Below are 12828 nucleotides of genomic sequence, written 5' to 3'. Positions count from 1 at the left end.
TGAAACTTTGCACAGAACATCTGCACTTATGGGGGAAGAAAGTAGGAATATAGCTGGGGTGCAACCATGAGAGTAACAGGGTGTTTTTGACTGTCTAACTGTAATCTTTGTATAGGCGAGGATACAAAAATGACATTTCTTCAGTGTTTGCAGGAATACTACAGCAATTTGGTAATAACTGTACAGTGTTGGACACCAACATTGGAATCCCCCAAGTCTTAGCTTTCTTCAGGTACCAAGTTTATGCCAGTAGCCCTTATAAGTCTGGATATATAAGCATTTTAGTGTAAGCATGCTGTTTTATAGTAGGGTCCGAAAGTGAGGTTCTGTGACCATCCTTTGGCAAGTATGTTTTTACGATTGATTTGACCTCTATGGACCCTTTAGAAAAGATTTAGCCCCCAGGTCCCTCCCAAAAATCCCGGCATTTTTTGCTAGACAGCCAAATTCAAAATGGCGCCCGGCGCCATCTCTAAAAATTAACTTTTGATCTGGATGACCTAGAATCATGTATGAAGGCACTTTTCCATACAAGTCAACCATGAGGATTCCAAATCTGACACAATTTTAATTGTCAGACCTCGTTTTGACTCCGAAATTCAAGATGGCCGACATCCAGTACAGTAAAAACTTAAACCCAGGGGGCAAAGAACCAGATGGGCTAGAAATAAAAACTTGGTGTCTATTTCATGGTTTCAGAGCATGAGAAACTCAATGGAATACTTATCTTTATGATTGGGTGTGTCTGGACCTTTAATTTGCATATTTCCAAGATGGACGCCACGCGAAAATGAGTTTTACTATGACTTTTACAGTGACAGCTTACTGTTATGGCAAAAAGTCTGCTTTTTAAGCAATATGAACACATTTGGTCAGTTTGCGCTTTAATTTATATGTTGTCAATATGGCTGCAGTCATAAATAATGTATGGTATTACATTTTCCATTTATTGATTTATAGATCTATAGTTGTGGGGATGATTGCAGAGAAAAATCGGAGAAAAAGCCCACAATGTACCTTATGTATCATAAACTAAATACAATATAAACAGACACATGCACACTCCAAGACTTGCCAAAAACTTCAACTTTAGGGCTATACAAATTAACATAGTGGTATGCATTCAAGTAACATAACAAAAGATAGACTACTTAGTGACAAATAGAGTAAAAGCGGAGTTGAGGTTGCCTACAAAAGGTTCATTTTGACCTCTATGGTTCAGTCTTGCCTGCTTCTAAAGCCAATGATACTATGGTACAATGCTATTCACTGTCACTGTTGTCATGTTGCACTGATCCTGCTGCATCGTGTCTCCAGTCCCTGGCAACGGCATCCTAAGTAGAATGGAATTGCCTTCTTTGCACGGGAACAGTTTTTCTGGCAGCCTTTGATACAGCTGCATGATATTGCCTTGTTCATTGACACAGGCCAGGCTGGCTCGGTAGATGCAAGGGGGACTGCATTGCTAGCACTGAGAGAACATCCATACTCTGTGAAAGAAGGAATATCCGGCTTGGCGATATGTGCACATTTATCTATTATGGTTGCAAGAACAGCTCTTCTCAGGTGCAGGTCAAAGGAATTATCTGTCGGGGGCAGCAGCTTTAAGAGGGTTGATCTATTATTGAGGAACTTTTTACACTCTAAGCTTACTCAGGTCAAAATCCTCCTGGTGGTCCGCTTTGGATGTATATACAGCAATTGTGAGGTCTCGTGCCTGATTGATGGACGTCATCTGAGAGGGAATCATAAGAGTTTTCATCAAACTCCTCAAGTGCAGAGATCCAGACGCATGATGGCCTTGAGCCATGCCTTCTTCCCAGTGAAGAAGGGATAGCTGGTGGTACAGTATCTCTGCCACTTAAACTATGGATAAAGGGCAGGGCACGACACTGTGCGAGACCCAGTGCTGATACCATTTGATGGATAGGAAGGTATGAATTTTGCTCTGTTCTCACCCACAGCTCTGGAAGGCATTGGAGATGGGTTGCTGCATAGTAAAGGCACATGATGATGATGTCTGTGTCATTGGCATGGATGACAGCGCCGCCCATGGCTGCTGTGGTGTTGGGGAGTGTTGTTTCTGTCTGTTGTAAACTGTGCTCCGCTGTACCAAATGAAATTCCTAACATGTTCACATGTCATGGCAATAAAGTCTACTGATTCTGATTCTGACAACTCTGTCAACTTTGTCATTCTGGACACTGTACAGGGTGTGGAGTATTATTCTTGTATCAGCCTCCTGTTGTGTGGATTCTAGTGCAGGGACATCTTCAATAGACCCCTCCTTGATCACCACACTCCTTGTCTCTTCTTTAAACCCCCCACCCAGGTAAAGATGTGTTGGACCAAGGGCCGACTTAAGTTTCTCATTTTCACACCATTCGTCACAGAGGAAACTCAATAGGTTTGCCTTGTTAGCTGACACAGCAAAAAACTCCTGAGGATCTGGAGCTGTGTAATGCATACTGACTTCATATTCTTTGGTAGGTTTTGGTCAAGCATATCTGTGTTCTTGCTCAGCTGTCTTAAGACTAGGTCCACAGTACCGGTCAAAACAGAAGTGAATGATCTCTGTGCCAGCAGGCACATCATTCAACAGCAGACGTTGGTATCGTTCAGCGATTGTTCCAAATGCTTCACCTTTCAGGAACGACCAATGGCGCATGGCATACATGGCATCAATAACTACTGCTGTTTTTCTGTCTTCTGTAGGCAGGTCAGGGATACATGCAACTTTGGTCTCCTCTTTCAGGACCTTCACAAGGCTTGCCTTGGTACCTGTTCTCATCCTGCCATCTTCCTGGAAGAGGGAAGGGGGGAAGTCACTGCACTCGTGGTTGCCTATAAAGTCAACAAGGTTGAGTTCTCCACCACTGGCTATGATTAGGGTCATGCGCAGGAGGGCAGTAATTTCATTGCTCTTGCCAGGTGCTGAGGTTTTCCCCTTAGATTGTTTAGATTTTGTGTTTTGAGTGTAGAAAGTGTTAAGCTTCATTATTCTTGTCTTCTTCTGTTCACTGGACAGTGACTCACACAGTGCCTTCAGACCCAGTTCTTTCACACTCATCAAGTCGTCCTTGACTGTGGATGTGGAATCAGCACACTGTCCTGTAGATATGTTGATCATGGATGATGTGCTCACTGTAAATGGGTTAGTCTCCACTGCTGCCTTGACTACCATCTCTGCATCCCGGATTACACGACTCTGACCAGACTCATGGTGTGGGTCTGCCATATTGACAACATATAAATTAAAGCTCAAACTGACCAAATGTGTTCATATTACTTAAAAAGCAGACTTTTTGCCATAACAGTCAGCTGTCACTGTAAAAGTCAAAGTAAAACTCATTTTTGCGTGGCGTCCATCTTGGAAATATGCAAATTAAAGGTCCAGACACACCCAATCATAAAGATAAGTATTCCATTGAGTTTCTCATGCTCTGAAACCATGAAATAGACACCAAGTTTTTATTTCTAGCCCATCTGGTTCATTGCCCCCTGGGTATAAGTTTTTACTGTACTGGATGTCGGCCATCTTGAATTTCGGAGTCAAAACGAGGTCTGACAATTAGAATTGTGTCAGATTTGGAATCCTCATGGTTGACTTGTATGGAAAAGTGCCTTCATACATGATTCTAGGTCATCCAGATCAAAAGTTAATTTTTAGAGATGGCGCCGGGCGCCATTTTGAATTTGGCTGTCTAGCAAAAAATGCCGGGATTTTTGGGAGGGACCTGGGGGCTAAATCTTTTCTAAAGGGTCCATAGAGGTCAAATCAATCGTAAAAACATACTTGCCAAAGGATGGTCACAGAACCTCACTTTCGGACCCTACTATAAAACAGCATGCTTACACTAAAATGCTTATATATCCAGACTTATAAGGGCTACTGGCATAAACTTGGTACCTGAAGAAAGCTAAGACTTGGGGGATTCCAATGTTGGTGTCCAACACTGTACAGTTATTACCAAATTGCTGTAGTATCCCTGCAAACACTGAAGAAATGTCATTTTTGTATCCTCGCCTATACAAAGATTACAGTTAGACAGTCAAAAACACCCTGTTACTCTCATGGTTGCACCCCAGCTATATTCCTACTTTCTTCCCCCATAAGTGCAGATGTTCTGTGCAAAGTTTCATGTCAGTAGAATAAAGAATGTGGGTTTAGCACCTGTTTTTTTGGAAAGAGGTCCTGGCGCTGGCGGCCATGTTGAATTTCTCAATTTTGAGGCCTTAATTGACATTTTTGCGCTGGGTATACAGCAGATTTGGATTCAGCACCCCTTAATACCCCTAGAAATGTTGTATACCAAAAATAAACACGAAATGCCTTCAGCATTTTATACAAGCACATTTTCTGAAATTCTGCCTAGTCTAATACCTTCATTTCCTTTTTAGTAAATCAGATCAGTCTGTCTGATATGTTTTATATTCACGTCTGATACTATCGGAATTTAACAATTTAAATCAAATTCATTTTAACCTCATTGCCGCTGGCATACCTGTGGCACACGTTGTGAGCTTGTATAACAGCTATTTTGGCTATTAGGAAGTATATGGCCCTAGGCCTACAACACATTCACAAAAGCTCCATCTCGAGCAGCAACACAACTCACACTGAGCTTCTGACTAAACAACTTGGGGAATTTAATGGTAGGGCTGTAATGGCGAGGAGACGAAGGAAAGGTGCAACAGCTGACCAAATTAGATGTTTGAATTCATTGCTAAGTTTAGCGATTACGCAATTATGAAACATAACATCAAGATGAATTGTGCAAGCCCCATTACATGGCTAAACTATCAACTGTTCAGAATGGTCTCGTGCACCCAACAGCACATCACATGACAGAAGAAGCACAAAGCCAGTCTGTAGCCGTCTCACAGACTGAATGGCTGAATGATAAAAGATTGGACTTTTGAATTATGACTGAGTGTCTGTCCACACTGTCCGCCATGCTTTGAAGTGTTCCATTCCATCACCATTCCATCATCATACACACCTCATACTAAAGGACCACAATGGAAACAAGCTGTTAGCTTTTTTTGCGTTATCCTGTTGATTATGGTGGGTCAGATGTTTGTTACAGATGTATGTATGTGGACATGATTTTATTTCATGATCAATAAAGACATCAATCAATCAATCAATCAATCAATCAATCAAATGCACAGGTTGTAAGCCATTCTCTGATTTCATCTACCAGCCAACAGCAACTATATCAATTTACTGGACCTGTGCAATGTAACAAGATACATGCATGGCAGCACGTTGCAGGAGAAAGAAGTCCTTGGCAGCCATGATGCAGGAGTAGGAGTCCTGACAACCTGCACACACGCTACCTCCAGCTTTAACACATTATAGATGAGCACTACGTCACGGCATGGATTACATGACTCTGCACATCTATTCACAGATAGAGATACATCGGGAGTCAAGGGCGAACCCAGGCGGGGAAGAAATGGAGCGTACGTGCTGTCATTGACTGTACATATTTAACCATACTATAGCCTATATACTGGGGATACATTTTTCACGTACACTTAGGGTGGCATGGTGGCACAGTGGAGTTTGCATGTTCTCCCTGTGTTTGTTGGGTTTGTTGGGTTTCACCCCACACCAAAAGACATGTATATTTCAGGTACATACATACAGACTCCAGCCAGTGCCCTTGACCAAGGTGCTGGCATAGTGCCTGCCGTTACAACTGGAGTTGGTCCCCGAGCACAGCGCTGTACTGTGGCTGCTCACTGCCCCTAAATACGTCCAATGCAGAGGACAAATTTGCCTAAGGGGGATAAATAACACCTTTATGTATCTGTTAATAGCTACAGTCACCATGCAAATCCTAGACGGTCCAATTGCAGAGGGCCAGGCAAGACTTTTTTATTATTCTTGAAAATTTCGATGTATCTCTTTACTCCTATCTGTTTCCGTCCTGTGTTTTTCATACTGCGGTGCTGCCATGACAACAGAATTTCCTTTGCAGGATCAATAAAGGTCCATCTGTCTGTCTGTCTGTCTGTCTGTCTGTCTGTCTGTTTGTCTGTCTGTAAGAGCTTTATTTCAGAGAGTTCAGTGTAGAGAGACAGGAATCCAAGGGCAGAGCGAGAGGAGAGACATGCGAGAAAAGACATGGAGTCGGATTCTAACCCGGGTCCTCACACTCACACAAGGACCATATGGTCTGTGCACTAACTGGCTGAGCCACCAGGCACCCCACAGTTAAATATATTTATCCCTTTGCGGTGTAGAAGTGATATCATAGAACAGCAGAAAGACTGGCTGCCACTAGGTGCCCCCGCAGTGTGAGTTTAGTATGTTCCCTTGTGGAAAAAACAGGGGAAACTGTTTTTCTGCTTCGCATTGGCGTTCCAGGAATTCTGCCAATTCCTGACTGTCCTTCACAGTAGACGTGTGTGTGTGTGTGTGTGTGTGTGTGTGTGTGTGTGTGTGTGTGTGTGTGTGTGTGTGTGTGTGTGTGTGTGTGTGTGTGTGTGTGTGTGTGTGTGTGTGTGTGTGTGTGTGTGTGTGTTTACTGGAGGGGCCGGTTGTGCAGTGACTATATATTTACAGTACCAATACCCAGAGTGAAATGCAGATGAAAGGTGCTACAGTATAAATATTATTGATGTACATATCGCCACTGTCCGGTGGAAACCTTGCATGTCAAAAAACGTGAAAATAGCCGATCTACAAGCTTGTAGATCGGCTATTTTCACTACTTTTGTGCGACACTCTTGTATGATGAAGTAGGGCATACATTTACAAAAATATATAAAAATATGCAACGAATAACGATATACTCCCTATCTGCTGCTATTTAGAGTGAGTTGCCTGTGTAAAAAGCTACTATAGATGTTAATAGGAAAGGGGAGAAACACATTTGAATTGAATGAGGCACATCCTTAAGCCTCAACAGTGAATTCTCTATTCACTTGGCAAGGATGTCACAAAATGCAGAGCATTTACAACAGTGCCACATACCTCAGTCAACAGAGCTGGCATTCACTTTGAGGCAAACACTTCAGATGAAGCCCCCATACCCCACCCCCAAAAAAAGAGAGAAACACATCTGAATAGTCCTCTTTCAAGGCCCATGCATGTTCCAGCACACACAGGACAACAACAGCATTTAAAACGGTCTCCCTCTACCCAAAGGAGTTCAGATATCAGGTAGTTAAAAGACTTACTGTAAGTCTACGTAATTACATAAAGAAGATCGTCAATATATAACCTAGAGTTTTTTGTGGGACAAGCCAACATTAAATTAAAAAAATCTTAGAGCAGAGTCCCTGGCTGAATTTGGCATATGGTAGTACAGTACTGTACACTGTACAGTTTATCTGTTAGGAGGAGAAGTGAAGAGTGGGAATGTACTGAGACCAAACAGTCGAGAGTCTATTTTAAATTGTCAATGACAAATGCTCGCAAAATCTACCTACTCGTGTTGGGGAGCACACTAAATGCCCACACTTTGACAACCAAATCCCAGCTCAAATTCTGATGGAATATGAGAGTGGATTCTCCACTCCTCCTCACAACTCTAGGCCTTTCGATTACACACACACACACACGCACACACACGCACGCACGCACACACGCACCCTGTGGAGCATGACTTAATAGGCCACCCATTCCTATTCCAAGCACATGATTATTCACCATTTTACAGTAGCTTTCTCTAAGTAGCTGATTCATGGCTGCATTTAGAAAATGAGAAATTGTGAATTATTGATGTACTCTATAGATATGTCCTCTTTATCTTTTCTAATCGAAAAGAAGGCGAGTCTGGGATGGCTCTATTCAATATGCCATATGCATGTTGCAGGAGTAATAGCAGTGTCTCTCAAACATTTTCATGTCGAGGACCCCCAAAATGATATTGCTTTTTTGGCCCTTATTTGGCCCTTTGTGCCATGGGACCCCCATAAGAGAACATTTGTGTTGTTAAACTTTTTTCAAAATGATCACAAATGTTTCAAGATTTGTCTAAATCTTTCAACCTGGACGCCCCCCCCATCCCGGGGGTCCCTGAACCCCACTTTGAGAACCACTACAGTCCAGGACAACTGCTTGTGAAACCTGTGTGACTTTCAGCTCCTCCAGGTATAGTGTCTGGCTACTGTTCACTGTTGGCTTAACCTTGAAGTAGACGATTAATCCATCCATTACTAGGCTATTAGCCTAAATAATTTGTATTGTTATTGTTGAGTACTTTTATCCAGGGCGAAGGAATTGAAAACAAGAAACTGAAAACAACAGAATTCCCTTGGTAAAATCATAAAGCATAAAACTTTTTTAAATTAGATTTCACGAGTCATTTATATTTCAGACTGAATAGCCTAAAGAAAGGTGCATGTTCATGTATCCCAATTAAACACAAGGACTGGCCTAATACATAACTGTCTGGAAGCTTATTAAAGTAATGTGAGACTTGTTACTGATAAATAGCGCACTCACCTTGACACTTTCAGATGTGAATTCCCAAGTGTTGAAAGCGCTCTATAGATGTGTAGGCTCTGTATTCTCTTAGAAAACAGCCGGCTGTTGTAGAATGGTTTTAAACTATAGTTTATGTGGCCAAAAACACATATAAATGAGAGAGAGATGAGCCGTACACCCTGTGATCTCTGACGGTGAATGACGGACATTCATGCTGCCTCAGTTTCAGGAACGCAACTCTAGCGGTTGAAAGCATCAGTGTTGCCAGTGTGTGTGAGAGAAATAAGCAATCACGTCTAGGAAAACAAGCCCAAAAGAAGCGACTAGGCTAGATGAGAGACCTTTGTACATCGGCTTTTTGAAAATAGCCTATTTTCAAAAAACTTCTTGAAGAAAATATGTGTTTTTTTAATATAAACATTTTAACAACACAAATATTGTGGTCCCTGGCATAAAATTTGGTCTGCAGAGTGCAGACAAATACATATATTCATTTGGGGGTCCAACGAATGACATGAAAATGTTTAAGAACCACTGGTTTAAACAACATTACACAGCAAGCCCAAAATAAGAAACTACACAATAGAAACAAGCCCAAAAAAACGCAACCCGCAATTATCAATATTTACAAGCAACTTTACAGAAAAAGAAGCCCAAAGTGGCGTATAATAAGCGGACTTGGCAACCCTGTCTAGCGGTTGAAAGCATCCGTTTATCAACTGCTCTCGCTCCACAACCGGATCAATATCATTCGCGTACGGCGGTGTCGCGCAGGGAAAATAGCCGATCTGCAAGCTCACAACGGGTCGCGTCCACGACGCGCTGTGTGAGCTTGTAGCTTGGCAGTATACGAGGGGAGGCGGCGATGCGTTATTGACAGCAAGAATCTCCAATCAGAGTGCAGAATCAGCTCCTTTGAAAGGCGGGACTTGTACCATCGACAGCATCTTTTCCGTGACGTGTGACTGCGTCTCATTAAACAGCCGTCTGTCAATCATTTTCCTGTCAAGGATCCCCAATCTCATATACCATTATAACCAGTGGTGGAAAAAGTACTCACAATCACCATGTAGAAATACTCTGTTACAAGTGAAAGTCCCGTATTAAAAATGTACTTGAGTATTGGTACAAAAGTATTGGCGTCAAAATACTTAAGTACTAAAAGTAAAAGTAACAATGTACTCATTATGCACAATATTCCATTTCACATGTTTCAAAATGTATAAAAAACCTTTGAAAATAGCTAAGCTCACTTTTTTTCTCTACAACGCCTCACTTTAGTAGTTTGTAGATCGGCTATTTTCAAATAGCCATAGCTGAACTGAAGTGGTTCATTTTGTATGTTTTACAAAGTAACTAGTAGTAACTAAAGTTTTCAAATAATTGTAGTGGAGTGAAATTACAGAATTTGTGCAGAATTACAAAATGTAGATTTATTTGACAATTAAATGACAATTTAAACCTAGATGTTGGAGATTACAAAACTACTGAATAGCATATCCCATGACAGCAAAAAGCACCATGATTGTGACATTAAAAAACATTTAATTTCCATGCTCGGCCTATCACATTGCAGCTGTGTGGTCGAGTTGTGTAAACATCATTTGAAAATAGCAGATCTGCAAGCTCACAATGCATGCATCAAGGCATTGTGAGCTTTTAGATAGGCTATTTTCAAAAGGCCGAAATGTATAAGGCTAAAGTGGTTAAGGTATATGTTTTGTAATAACAATCAAAATCTACAAAGTAACTAGTAACTAACGTTTTCAAATAATTGTAGTGGAGTAAAAGTACAATATTTGCCTCTGAGATGTAATGGAGTAAAAGTAGGCTATTGAACATTGGAAATACTCCAGTAAAGTAAAAAAATACCTCAAAATTACAAGTACAGTACTTGAGAGTAAATGTACTTAGTTACTTTACACCACAGGAGGTAACTTATTAGAACGTTGAGTATACACTTCTTGGCAATTAACAGCTTTGAGTAGGCTAATGTCAATATTAGGCCTATATTAAGACATTAGCAGCCTACTTGTTTTATGGGGTACATAATGGGTTATAGCCTACAGCTGGTTTTAGACATTTCAATTAGCCTAAAGTGATCAAAAAGAAGCCAACCCTAACCTGTTTACATTACTCTGATGTTGGGATTCAAATATTTATATTGCTTATTACAAATTTAAGAGGGTAATAATTAGCAATCTAATGGAGCTGAGAACCCTCATTAAGTATGGGGGTATTCTGCCATCTAGTGGACAGATCTTAGACTCACAGCCTTGTCAGTCTCATGATGATGATGAATCCACCAGGCCCTGATACACTTATCACGTTATCAGCTTTAAACATCAACGAGCAACATGATTTAACACAGGGTCTGCCTTACCTAAGGGCCTATGGGAAACAAGGCAACAGCTCCAACTGAAATGGAATGTCATTTGGGGCCTATAATAGGGCCTACATGTGTCATATTCATTATCATTATTATCATAAATTATGTTCAAATGTTCAGGCAATCGAAATTGAATGAACTTCAATTTCAAGTTTATTGTCACATCACAAGTCAACAGATGTTTTTTTTTTTAAACAATCACAAGAAAAGCTTTCTGAAAAGGAAAATAACACCAAATCTAATAACACAGCAGCCTTACCAGATGTCTTGCTGCTGTTATTGGTTGCCTTCAGCTCACAGGGAAACACCATCTGTAGATTCTTAAACTTGTTTTTTGATGAATTCCAAAATAAGCAATCAGAAAAAAAAGAACAATTTGTTACCATTCGTGAATAGATAAATTCATGTTGATTGTACAGTCTTGTTACACTTTCAAGAGAGAGACAGTAGTGCCTCAGTAAACTAGGATCACAGGTAAACCATGAAGAACCTAGCATCAGTCTAAACAATAATAGTATCAAAAACAATAATCTGTACATTGAACTATAGGATACCAAATAAACAATTTACCTATAGCATCTGTCTAAATAATATGCTATCTAGATATACTATTTCTGTTGTGGTCAAGGAAAAACAAGCCTAAGTAACAAAAGCAGCAAGTATTTATCTTACCTGTGAAAGACACTGCATGGCTTCTGTTCAGACAGTAGGCCTATGCTTCTGATGGTTGCAAGGGCCCTGGCTCTGACCTTACATTGTTCGTAGACAGCAGCCTTGTGTGCAAAACAACATGAAAAGTGCAAGGTGTGATCATTAAGGAAAACAAATACACTCTAATATGTCTGACTTACAGATCCACTTACATACTGCTGATAAGAACCAACTCAAACATTTCAAGTCAAGGACTCCCAAATTCAAATATATTTGTCCAATTTTTCTGCATGTACTAATCAAGCGTGATAGTAAAATGATACACAACCTGTCTCAGTGGAATATTTGCATTGTGTCAATGAATGCAAAACTGTACGCCACACCTCCATGGAAGGGTTTTCAACCAGTGCAACGAGACAAAGGCTTTTTATATCGACATGAAACATTCAGAAAGATAATGGCAGGTGACAGGTCCATGTGATGGCTAGATTGTAATATAGTGAGTCTGTCCCTGCAACGTCAAAACAATCTCAGCTCATTTCTCTGTAATTCTCACATCCTTTGTTACCACAGCAACACGTACAGTGTAGCACAACCTCCACCCTGTACGATCTAGGTCTGCTCAATGACAACTTTGACTGCAAATAAACATCTAGAATGTGTTCTTAGTTTATATGAAATCGTTTTCACCCGGCAGTTGTTCTCCAAACGTTTACTTACCAGAGAAAAAAGTTATCAGTTCAACTTCAAGCTCCTTCTTCTCAGTCCAATGTGCTTGGGATGGCTGCCACTGTTGCTATGATTGGAGGATTAGTTATGTTGTCTAGCAGAGGTCACTGCTAATGTAATTTACGTTTCATCTTGATATTGATACAAAAACAGATAATATCACCCAGATCTACAAGGACACAATGTTAGTTTGTATATCTAATCTTTCTGGAAAGTGACACCCTCATGACTCATGACTGAGATGGAACAGGCTATAAATTCCTTGACAACAACAAGTACATTAACTCAACTCAACTCTCAACTCAAAATGTATTAGCTCGTAATGACTGTTGCAGTCCCAGAGGGCCTTAAAGGCCCATTTAACAAAGGAAACAAACAACACGTCTGTCCCTATTTAAACCGTCAATTAGGAAAAAATACCTTGATGGGAATAGAAAAGGAAGAGCCCTCAGGAAGGATCACAGAACAGGCGACTGCCCTCCAGGATGGAGAAGGCGTGACCGTAACCCTGCAGAGTGCAAAGTGAGGGGCCAATTTCCAAATGGATTAGAAAAGTGACTCATTAGATAATAAAACAATTAATGTAATCATTAATGATCTTGTCACAGTTAGA

At 40.8% G+C, this 12828-nt stretch overlaps 1 protein-coding gene across 3 annotated transcripts in view; it reads right to left on the bottom strand.

The window, feature by feature from the left end:
• Positions 1 to 8637, bottom strand: part of osbpl3b (oxysterol binding protein-like 3b) — a 105408-nt gene extending 96771 nt beyond the window's left edge. For all 3 annotated transcript variants that reach the window (XM_084049716.1, XM_084049718.1, XM_084049717.1), the window contains exon 1: positions 8465 to 8637. The gene's annotated coding sequence lies outside the window, so the exon portion shown is untranslated. The remainder of the gene's footprint in view (positions 1 to 8464) is intronic.
• Between the last annotated feature and the right edge of the window lie 4191 nt (positions 8638 to 12828).

Source organism: Gymnoscopelus microlampas, assembly GCF_963454915.1.
Source record: "Gymnoscopelus microlampas genome assembly, chromosome: 3".
NCBI lineage: Eukaryota > Metazoa > Chordata > Actinopteri > Myctophiformes > Myctophidae > Gymnoscopelus > Gymnoscopelus microlampas.
This window is presented reverse-complemented; position numbering and strand designations above follow the sequence as displayed.